This window comes from Eschrichtius robustus, chromosome X (assembly GCF_028021215.1).
Source record: "Eschrichtius robustus isolate mEscRob2 chromosome X, mEscRob2.pri, whole genome shotgun sequence".
Taxonomy (NCBI): Eukaryota; Metazoa; Chordata; class Mammalia; order Artiodactyla; family Eschrichtiidae; genus Eschrichtius; species Eschrichtius robustus.
The window spans coordinates 99,170,448-99,182,787 of NC_090845.1; the positions used below are offsets into that span (position 1 = coordinate 99,170,448).

Genomic DNA, 12,340 nt, shown 5'->3' on the forward strand with positions numbered 1-12,340 from the left:
GACATCCTTGTCTCGTTCCTGATCTTAGAGGAAATGCTTTTGGTTTTTCACCACTGAGAATGATGTTTGCTTTGGGTTTGTCATATATGGCCTTTATTATGTTGAGGTAGGTTCCCTCTATGCCCACTTTCTGGAGAGTTTTCATCATAAATGGGTGTTGAATTTTGTCAAAAGCTTTTTCTGCATCTATTGAGATGATCATATGGTTTTTATTCTTCAATTTGTTAATATGGTGTATCACATTGATTGATTTGCATATATTGAAGAATCCTTGCATTCCTGGGATAAATCCCACTTGATCGTGGTGTATGATCCTTTTAATGTGTTGTTGGATTCTGTTTGCTAGTATTTTGTTGAGGATTTTTGCATTTATATTCATCAGTGATATTGGTCTGTAATTTTCTTTTTTTGTAGTGTCTTTGTCTGGTTTTGGTATCAGGGTGATGGTGGCCTCATAGAATGAGTTTGGGAGTGTTCCTTCCTCTGCAATTTTTTGGAAGAGTTTGAGAAGGATAGTTGTTAGCTCTTCTCTAAATGTTTGATAGAATTCACCTGTGAAGCCATCTGGTCCTGGACTTTTGTTTGTTGGAAGATTTTTAATCACAGTTTCAATTTCATTGCTTGTGATTGGTCTGTTCATATTTTCTGTTTCTTCCTGGTTCAGTCTTGGAAGGTTATACCTTTCTAAGAATTTGTCCATTTCTTCCAGGTTGTCCATTTTATTGGCATAGAGTTGCTTGTAGTAGTCTCTTAGGATGCTTTGTATTTCTGCCGTGTCTGTTGTAACTTCTCCTTTTTCATTTCTGATTTTATTGATTTGAGTCCTCTCCCTCTTTTTCTTGATGAGTCTGGCTAATGGCTTATCAATTTTGTTTATCTTCTCAAAGAACCAGCTTTTAGTTTTATTGATCTTTGCTATTGTTTTCTTTGTTTCTATTTCATTTATTTCTGCTCTGATCTTTATGATTTCTTTCCTTCTGCTAACTTTGGGTTTTGTTTGTTCTTCTTTCTCTAGTTTCTTTAGGTGTAAGGTTAGATTATTTACTTGAGATTTTTCTTGTTTCTTTAGGTAGGCTTGTATAGCTATAAACTTCCCTCTTAGAACTGCTTTTGCTGCATCCCATAGGTTTTGGGTCGTCGTGTTCTCATTGTCATTTGTCTCTAGGTATTTTTTGATTTCCTCTTTGATTTCTTCAGTGATCTCTTGGTTATTTAGTAACGTATTGTTTAGCCTCCATGTGTTTGTCTTTTTTACGTTTTTTTCCCTGTAATTCATTTCTAATCTCATAGCATTGTGGTCAGAAAAGATGCTTGATATGATTTCAATTTTCTTAAATTTACTGAGGCTTGATTTGTGACCCAAGATGTGATCTATCCTGGAGAATGTTCCGTGCGCACTTGAGAAGAACGTGTAATCTGCTGTTTTTGGATGGAATGTCCTATAAATATCAATTAAATCTATCTGGTCTATTGTGTCATTTAAAGCTTCTGTTTCCTTATTTATTTTCATTTTGGATGATCTGTCCATTGGTGTAAGTGAGGTGTTAAAGTCCCCCACTATTATTGTGTTACTGTCAATTTCCTCTTTTATGGCTGTTAGCAGTTGCCTTATGTATTGAGGTGCTCCTATGTTGGGTGCATATATATTTATAATTGTTATGTCTTCTTCTTGGATTTATCCCTTGATCATTATGTAGTGTCTTTCTTTGTCTCTTGTAACATTCTTTACTTTAAAGTCTATTTTATCTGATATGAGTATAGCTACTCCAGCTTTCTTTTGATTTCCATTTGCATGGAATATCTTTTTCCATCCCTTCACTTTCAGTCTGTGTGTGTCCCTAGGTCTAAAGTGGGTCTCTTGTAGACAGCATATATATGGGTCTTGTTTTTGTATCCATTCAGCAAGTTTGTGTCTTTTGGTTGGAGCATTTAATCCATTCACGTTTAAGGTAATTATCGATATGTATGTTCCTATGACCATTTTCTTAATTGTTTTGGTTTTGTTTTTGTAGGTCCTTTTCTTCTCTTGTGTTTCCCACTTAGAGAAATTCCTTTAGCATTTGTTGTAGAGCTGGTTTGGTGGTGCTGAATTCTCTTAGCTTTTGCTTGTCTGTAAAGCTTTTGATTTCTCCATCAAATCTAAATGAGATCCTTGCCGGGTAGAGTAATCTTGGTTGTAGGTTCTTTCCTTTCATCACCTTAAGTATATCATGCCACTCCCTTCTGGCTTGTAGGGTTTCTGCTGAGAAATCAGCTGTTAACCTTATGGGAGTTCCCTTGTATGTTATTTGTCGTTTTTCCCTTGCTGCTTTCAATAATTTTTCTTTGTCCTTAATTTTTTCCATTTTGATTACTATGTGTCTCGGTGTGTTTCTCCTTGGGTTTATCCTGTATGGGACTCTCTGCGCTTCCTGGACTTGGGTGGCTATTTCCTTTCCCATGTTAGGGAAGTTTTCGACTATAATCTCTTCAAATATTTTCTCTGGCCCTTTCTCTCTCTCTTCTCCTTCTGGGACCCCTATAATGCGAATGTTGTTGCATTTAATGTTGTCCCAGAGGTCTCTTAGGCTGTCTTCATTTCTTTTCATTCTTTTTTCTTTAGTCTGTTCCGCAGCAGTGAATTCCACCATTCTGTCTTCCAGGTCACTTATCCATTCTTCTGCCTCAGTTATTCTGCTATTGATTCCTTCTAGTGTAGTTTTCATTTCAGTTATTGTATTGGTCATCTCTGTTTGTTTGTTCTTTAGTTCTTCTAGGTCTTTGTTAATCATTTCTTGCATCTTCTCAATCTTTGCCTCCATTCTTATTCCGAGGTCCTGGATCATCTTCACTATCATTATTCTGAATTCTTTTTCTGGATGGTTGCCTATCTCCACTTCATTTAGTTGTTTTTCTGGGTTTTTTTCTTGTTCCTTCATCTGATATATAGCCCTCTGCCTTTTCATCTTGATTATCTTTCTGTAACTGTGGGTTTTGGTCCACAGGCTGCAGGATTGTAGTTTTTCTTGCTTCTGCTGTCTGTCCTCTGGTGGTTGAGGCTATCTAAGAGGCTTGATGGGAGGCTCTGGTGGTGGGTAGAGCTGACTCAGTTTAGGCATTTTTAATATCCTTTCTCCCATAATGCTAATCACAATGCCCTGCAGAGAGTAGGTACTCAGTAGATATCAATCAAGTAAGAAAAAAGAAATATACTTTGTCCTTTTACAATAAAAAATGCAAATTTTTCAATCTTAAACAATTGGCAGGCTGAAATATATTTTACTAATCTTTGGGAGAATTAATTATTTAAATTCTCATTTCCTCTCCAGATTATTTCCTTTAATCCTAGACCAATTTTATAAATGTTCCAGACCTATGCATTCTTGGTAGTTTGTTTGACTGAATATGTATTAAATCATCACAGGTTGCTATTATCTAGGAGTTTTTGTGAAAAAAGAACTGTGAAACATCAGCCATATTGCTTTAAAAAAAAACACGTTTAAAATTTATAGTAATGCCTTGGCAGGTTTCTCTCTCTTCTCTTTCTCCTTTTATTCCATATCCTCTCTTACAAAATATTTGATGGTATATTTTGCAAAACAGTGAACTATTGGAATCAAAACTCCTGCTTGAAGTTCCAAATCATTAACCTTCAAATTCAAGTACCTAAGATGAACTATTTAGTATTAACACACTGAAAGAAAAGCAAAAAGCAGGGATAGTGTACAGAATTATGCCATGAATATAAATAAGTCTAGAGCACTTGGGAAGGGGAGGAATGGGAGAGGGAAAGGAAATGAGAATATTATGACTCTTCGGAGGCATTCTTCCGCCTTTCCTCCTCTTTACCTATTTAACCTTCCATTTTTACTGTTTAAGTTCACTTGTCAAATAATCACTAAACATGTATATGAAATAATTCACAAAACGTGTTTAGCACAGTTACTGACACACAGTAAACACTCAGTAAAGGTTAATAAATATTAGCGATTAGTATTATTATTGTGTGCAGTCCCACTTCTTGGCTCTTACCTTGACCTCTTTTCCCAAATTTACATATAGGCAGGGTGTGTGGTCAGGGTTGGAATAGAGGAGGACCAGGCAGACTCTTTTTTTAATACTTAAGGTCTGTCTGAATAATATTTTTAAAATAGTGTCTGGAATTCACTCATTTCATGAAATCTACATTAAATTCCCGGCTCCATCTCTCCAATCAGGAGTCTTTCCAGGACTTTTCAGGAGTGCCTTCTTTAGTAGGCACTAAATGGCATACTTCTTAAGGTTCCCCAATGAGGGCAATTAATGTCTAGAGGCAATTTTTCATAAAAATACATTCTGTATCCAAAAACACTAGACAAGCCCGTATATCTTATGTTTGTGTATCCAGTTAAATTACCTATAATTTTAAGTATTTGAAAGTTGATATAACTCAGTTTTCTGTAGCAACAGACCTTTTACAGTACAGTGAATAGTCACATATATGGCTTACATATTATAGAACTACTTATTTCACGTTTCTCAGAAACAGACTTTCTTTTTGCAAGTGGGCTTCTTAGTCTTCCACCTTTAATGTTATTAGCTTGGACTGCATTATTTCTCCATATAGAGTGTGCTATAAGACTTCCAGTTAAACAAGGCAGATTAGAAACATGCATTCATCTCTGCGCCTGCATGAAGCTCCACTAAAATGACAGTAAAGGAATTTTTTTAAAAAGGTATAAATAGAGAAGGACAAAGAGAACAGGAGAGAAGACAACAGCAGACAAGCAAAGTTGACAAAACTTTAGAAGCTGGAAAGCAATAGATGAGATGAATGTTAAGCTTACTTAACAAACTGGAAAAAGCTGAAACCTAAGGCTGGTGGTGACGAGTTGTTTTTAAAGTTACTCGATATCTCTGAGACACAGGTTGAAGGGAGAGCTAAAAAGAGGAGGATTGATTGAAAGTATGTATAAGGAAAAATTACATCCCAAAAGCTCCTTATCCATTCAAACATGATTCAAGTTTTAATACAGTATTCTATTTCACTGCTTGGAGGGTCAATGGGTGCTTCTTGCTGTTAAAGAAGCTTGTTGACTTAGCTGAAAGAAAAACAATGATTTCAGTTAAAAAAAAAGATTCAAGTTTTACTTTCTACGGTAATTAAAACATCTTTCCAGAAAAGAAGCTCTAGTGCTGGAAACAATAGGCATAGCTGAGGGCTGGATTGTGAACTTTAGTGAAAATGGGGATTGAATCTCTATTTACTAAATAGTAAGACTGCCCTCTGTCACCTTTCTGCTGGCTGATTTCTAAGATATTTTCAGCTGAGCAGACTGGAGGATTCTGTAGAAGCTGACCAACACAAGTGTAAAGCCCTACAGACACTGATATTTGGGGTCTCCCATTAAAAAGATTGAATTTCTTTCCAGTTACTCCCCAGTGAAGCTCAACAATCCATAAGTCCCAACAATGGAGACAGAACTTCTTTTTTGTGCCTCACTCTTAAATATTTATGGCTGACCAAATCCCTAGATATTTGAGTAAATTTTCTAAAATGAAAGACAGAGATCAAAACAACAACAGCAGCAGCAACAAAAGTCAAAGAGAAAAGAAACAAAACTATAATAACATCTTCAGAGAAATGAGGTAATACTAAATTCAAGACACAAGAACAGTGTTCTGTGAAAATGGAACTTTCAACGAATGAGAAAGAGCTCTTAGGAATTCAAAATATAGTAGTAATCCTAAAAATCAATAGAAGATTAAAAATTTTAAATTGATGAGCTCTCCTAGAAAGTAGAACAAAAAGAAAAAGAAATGGAAAATAGAGAAAAGATGAGAAAGTTCAAGGATTCAGTACTGGAGGGCCAAATTAGACCAAAAGAAGTTCCAGAAAGAGAGGACAGAAAAAGCAGAAGGAAGGAAATTACTAAAGAAATAACACAAGGAAAATTCCTAGCACTGCAGGATATGAGTATACAGATTACAAAGGTCTATCATGTATCCAGAACAGTGAATGAGAAAATAATTCTCAGTAACATACATCATAGTGAAATTTCAGAAGATAGAATAAACAAAAGATTTTAGAAGCTTCCTGAGAGAAAAAAACAGGTCATATACAAAGTATCACAAATAATATTAGGAACAAACTTCTAAACTGTATCCCTAAAATCAAGAAGACAAGTTTTTAGGGAAAAGTCATTTCCAACTGTGAGAGGATGAATAATGCCTCCCTCCAAAGATGTCCTTGTCATAATCCCTGGACCTGTGGATATGTTACCTTACATGGTAAAAGGGATTTTGCAGATGTGATTAAGTTAAGGATCTTGAGATGAGTGATTATCCTGGATTTTCTGGGTAGGACCAATGTAATTAAAAGAATTCTCATAACAGGGAGGCAAGAAAATCAAAGTAAAAAAAAGGAGATGTGAAAACTCAAGCATGGGTTGGAGTGATGTGTTTTGAAGATACAGGAAGGAGCCATGAGCCAAGGAATGCAGGTGGCCTGTAGAAACTGGAAAACGGAAGGAAAAGGATTCTCCTTTAGGGCCTCTAGAAGGAAAGAGCCTTGCTAACACCTTGACTTTAGCCCATTGAAAATGAATTCAGATTTCTGGTCAAAATAGAATAAATTTTTGTTGTTTTGCGCCACTAAGTTTGGGGTAATTCGTTACAGCAGCAATAGGAAACTAACAAACCAACCTAGAATTCTATATCAGTCTAACAACCGGATGAGAGATTAGAACAAGGTGTTTTCAGACATGCAAAAATCTTGAAAAAATTTATCATCTTTCTCAGGAAGTTATTGGAGGATATTTGTCCACCAAAATGAGGAAGTTAAAGGAAAAGTGAAGGGAACATAGGGTATAGAAAATGGGATCCAATACAAGAGAAAGGCAAAAGGAATTTTCAAGATAACAGTGAGAGGATACCCCAGGAAGACAGCTATTCAGAAAGATAAACCAGCTCAAACTGAAACAGGATAAAAATCCCTATCACAGACATCTTTAATTTAAAAAAATGAAAGTTATAGTTACCCTGATGTATTTGAACATACAGAGAGGAGCTGTATGGATTTCTTGGGAAGACCTGTTTGGGTATGAGTAAGTGATAGATTCAGAAAAAAGAATCCTAAGCAAATAAAAATTAAATAAAATGTAGCAGAACAAAATGTTTATAGGATAGGAAATGTAATAACATACTCAATACATAGTTAAACTCTGAATAATGTTTACAAAGTCATAGTAATATAATCACTGAATACTTATTTTACCAAAAATTTGGGGAGGAAGGGAAGTATGTGTTTACGGGTACATAAGAGAGTCAAATTGCCACCTTTCATAATAGAAAGTCAATAGATATTATCTAAAAAGCTGAAAAATCAAGAAATAGCTGTGGAAAATGAATGTTGCCTGCCATTTCAGTAAACAAAGGGTGTTGCAGCCATCAAACCATCAGCCACTGCAGCCCCCCACAACGGTGCACCCTGAGGGGAACTGAGAATGGAGAAAAGCTGAATACTGGCCCCAAATAGTTAAGATGCATATCAAAGGAATAATTTTGATGAGCCCAGACTCTTGCATCTTCCCATACATAGAAAAGTGCTAAATTCATTACCTTGAGATGTCTGTTTTTTTGTGATTATCAGTAACTTTTGATGTTCGACTACATGTTTTTTTGCTTTTAGCAAAAACTGCTATATATCCTGGCTCCTCCCTTACCTCTTTGGAACAGTTCCTCAGAGCTATCTGAGAGGCTGTTTCCCAGGCTATAGTCCTCAATAACATCCCAGAATAAAACATAACTTGCAACTTTCAGGTTGTGTGTTTTTTTTCAGTTGACATAGCAATATAAGCATGTTATCGATACATAGAAACATGGTAGTAAATATTATAGGGAATAGCTAAAATTGTTTAAAGTTATTGCCCTTTGGAGTGAGAATCAGGAACGGAGAGGGATAGGACAGAGAACTATTGTTTTTTACTGTACTATTTAAAAAAAAAAAACAACAACTATGTACATGGTATCAATTTAATAAAATTAAAATTTTACTTTAAAAATGAGTTATTCCCATTAACAATACATTTTTGTGCTTAGCTTAATTCTTCTGAGATGCATTGTGGGCATATTCTAATCTAGAAAGCACAGTTTTTAAGATAGGTAAAAATCCTCTTACATACATTGGCACATTTGCACTTACTCAATTCTTGAAGGATACAAATAAAAATCGTTGCTATGACCTATAGGGCTTGTTTAACTCTCTAATCTCATTGCATGCCACCGATTCCTTTGCCTATTATGCTCTACCTACACTGTCCTTTTTCATTTCTCTTTTCAAACAAGAAAAGCACCTTTCCTGATGACCTGTCCACAGTCTATTCACTTTGCTTGGAAGGCTATTCCCTCAGTCTTCTCCTGGTTGGCTCCTTATCTTTCAAGCCTCAGCTTAAATGTCACTTCTCCAGAGAAGCTTTCTTAGACCATTGAATATAAAGTCGGTTCCCACGCCACCTCACCTCTCCTGTTATTCTCTCTTGCATTGCTCAGTTTTTTATTGCACTTTATCACAACATATTTGCATGCTTGTGTGTTTTCATTAGATTCTAAGCTGTCTAGTCTATCTGTGTGTAGCAGAGGGACTTGTACATAGTAAGTGCTCAATGAATATTTTTGAATTAATTTGTTTTTATTAAGTGATCTGTCCATGCCTCTGATATTTATAAAAAATGGAATGTTATATTCTGTAGTTTTTGCTATAAGTTAGCAAAAATTAGATAGAGAATTAAGTAAAAACAAAATAAAACAACTCAGACCTTTTTGAAAACTTGAGTTCTTGAAAAACATCCAAGTCTTAACATCTTTTGTCTCATCTGAGTACTAGCCCTCTATCATATAATGGATTCTAAACAATGTCTGGTATTATGTTTCATTCAGTATAGTCTCCTTTAATCAAACATTTTATCATTTGTAGTTAAGCTGATTATGATAAGTTTACGCAACAGGGGCTTAATTAACATCACTGATCCATACAGGAGGCATATACTCATATAATTAGGATCACATAAATGTCTTTTCCTTCTTCCAAAAATACTTGGTAATAAGATGTATAACTTAGTCTTATAGTCACAATAATAGAATTAAATGCTTCATTTAGGTGACTTGTTCCATACTCAATTGGACTTTACTTTAAAAGAGCATTTCATGGTCTTTGATCTTTGTCTTTGTAGCCTAGGAAGGAATGTGAGGTAAAAATCACAAAGGTTCATTTTAATTATTTAAGTAATATTGTAGTTTTGATATGATTTGTAGCATAATTTTTTATAAGCAGCAATTTCACGTACAGATAGGATTTGTAAAAATCTTTCAATTTAAGTCTGATAAAAAGAGATCAGACATATAATTTGTCTACCACATTGCTTGTCACATTAGGAGTGCTCAATAAAAATTAGCTTTTTTCCCTGCCTGTGATAACTCAAGTAGTGGTACAGCCAACTCTCATTCATTACAATTCATTAAAACCTCAATTTTATACTTGTGTTTTTTTAACCTAAGCCAAAGACCCTGATCTGATTTATTTGAACTCATTGTTTCTGCTTCTTCATATTTTCTTTCATATCTTTTTTGGGGTATCCTTTTGAATCTTGATTTTATCAGCTCTCTTGCACACTCTTGGGTAAATGAAGAATTTCATTCTACTCACTAGGATCTTGAAGAAACTAGGAAACCTAGTTGGAATCTTTTAAACATGGTTGAAAGAAAAATATCTATTAATAAACTGTAGAAGAGGAAAAAAATCTTTCTTGTCCCTCTACCCTTCTCCAGGTGAGGCTTTGTAAATTAGACTGACAAAAGACAGATTAACAAGAGAACAACAAACGGAAGTTTACTAACATGTGCATCAGGCGTATGCTCCAAGTACTCAATGATGAGTAACTGAAAGGGGTTGTTAGAGCTTGACCTAATACAGCAGCTTAAAATAACAAAACATTCTTAGAGAACTGACAAGACAAAGGAAATGGACTTTGAGTTTTTTGGGTGGCAAGTTGGGAGAAGGTAAATATATGGAGGAACTAATGGATCATAAGAGCTAGTTAGTAAAGTTTGTTATGTAGGTTCCTCTGATGCTGATTCCAGGCTGTAAGGGTCTAGAGCTGTCTCTGGTGGTTAACTTCTGTCCTTCCTGGTACAGAGGGGAGGTGCATACCCTTACGACTACTACTTTTAGGCAAATAAGGGTAGGGCAGAGAGTTTTTCTTGTATCTGCTTCTTCTCAATTGCCTTCAGCTCAAAATAATTCTTATGTCAAAGTGCCATATTTTGCAGTAGCATATTCTGCTATCTCTTTAAAATTAAACAATTTTCTTTATGGTTCTCCAAAAATTGACTCTATTATAGTAAAATTTTGATTTGACCAGTGTAGGCAAGAAATAATTATTTTTGCGTCCCTAACAGTAAGACAATCACCATCAATAATATTTGGAAGGGGGAGGAGGAAAGGGAGAGCCAAGTTCTGGTAACTCTTCAAGAACACAATGGATCCACAAAGCAGAGATTAAAAACAAATGTTTTATAATATGCAACTTCTCAGCTTTGATAAAAGACATTTACTTTAATAATAAAGGATATATAGAAACTTTTGATGAATGATGAAAAATTAAAGAAATAAATCTAAACACAATAGTTAGGCGGCTCAAGGATTCTATAACGTGCTGTGTTTAAAAGATTAAGAAGAAACCTTTCTGGTTTATCAGACTTTAAAAGTCATATTGCTGTTATTACTTTATACTATAATATAGATACCAATACTGTAGGCTCATCATTAAAGGATAAGTCAGCATAGTATGCCTTTACAAGCATCTGGAGGGTTGGATTCAACCCTCTGCTATTATTATCTTGAGAAAAAAATCACAATCTATTTGAATCTCTGTTTCCTGCCCATAAAATAAAACCAATGAATTCCATGGTTTCTTAATTCTAAAAGTCCACAGGACTTCCCTCATGGTGCAGTGGTTAAGAATCCGTCTGCCAATGCAGGGGACACAGGTTCGATCCCTGGTCCAGGAAGATCCCACATGTCGCAGAGCAACTAAGCCCATGCGCCACAACTACCGAGCCTGCGCTCTAGAGTCCGCGAGCCACAACTACTGAGCCCGCGTGCCACAACTACTGAAGCCCCCATGCTTAGAGCCGTGATCCGCAACAAGAGAAGCCACCGCAATGAGAAGCCTGCACACCGCAACGAAGAGTAGCCCCCGCTCGCCGCAACTGGAGAAAGCCCGTGCGCAACAATGAAGACCCAACACAGCCAAAAATAAATAAATAAATAAATAAAATTAATTAAAAAAAATAAAGTCCACAAAACTTTGATCAGCCTATGAACAAAACCATATATTCTTGAGATAGAAAAGGCACTACGTTTTATTTACCTTTGTATTCCCCACAGGGCCTAGCATGGTACCTAATAATGTAACTCTTTTTTAGTTCAATAAACATTTATTTTACGTCCCTAGGTTCCAGGGACAGCACTAAATTCTGGGAATTCAGAGATGACTTAGACATGGTCTCCACTCTTTCAGGATTTTACCATCCAGAGGAAGAAAAAAGTATATAGGTAATTTAAACATCAAGAATTATGACAGAGGTAGGCAAAGAACAATATTTGCACATAATGCACATACCTTACAAGGGTCAGAGAAGGGCTTCCTGGAGGAACTTGCACCTCTGATGAATCTTGAAGGATTAGCTAACCATATTGATGGGGAGGGAGAGGAAACAGCAAGAGCAGAAACAAAAAAATATAAAAAGAATATGAATAAATTAATATGGCATACATTCATCACAATTTCATTCTGAATTATTTAAAAAATAAAATAGATCCTCATTTACATAAAACCAATACGAAACCACCCTAATCATAAGGATAACTAATGCTACTTTATTTTCCATATTTCCTTCATATTCTCAGCAATAGCTCCGTGCTTATTTTATCTGGGCAAGTATATACGATATTTCTTCTAAAATGCATGTCAGAAAACCTGGGTTTCAAATGTCATGAAAAACTGAAAGATTTTGAAAGTGGGGGAAGGAAAGGATTACTGGGTAGCTTACGGAAGGCTGGGCATTGCCTAGTACATCCTTCCTGGTTATCTGACTCTGTAGTGTTCTGAGCCTTTCATTGGATTAGAAAGAGTCCTGGAAATCTTGCCTCAGTCCACTGGTGCTGTCTGAAAGTTATCTAAGTGATGTCAGCTCAGAAGCCTATTCTTTGAAGTAGCAATAATGTGAAGTACCTGGTACGGTCCTTTTCCATGAGGCTCTGAGATTGTTCTTCTTTGTTGAAGATACAAATTCTAGCCTGTAGTAGAATCTTCGGGTAAGC

At 35.7% G+C, this 12,340-nt stretch overlaps 1 long non-coding RNA gene across 1 annotated transcript in view; it reads right to left on the reverse strand.

Moving 5' to 3' along the window:
• LOC137756227 (uncharacterized) overlaps positions 1 to 12,340 on the reverse strand; it is a 102,453-nt gene extending 90,113 nt beyond the window's left edge. Inside the window, exons 1-2 of the long non-coding RNA XR_011072220.1 lie at positions 12,252 to 12,340; positions 11,640 to 11,704 (exon numbers count right to left, since the gene is read on the reverse strand). This is a non-coding gene — a long non-coding RNA (uncharacterized lncRNA). The remainder of the gene's footprint in view (positions 1 to 11,639; positions 11,705 to 12,251) is intronic.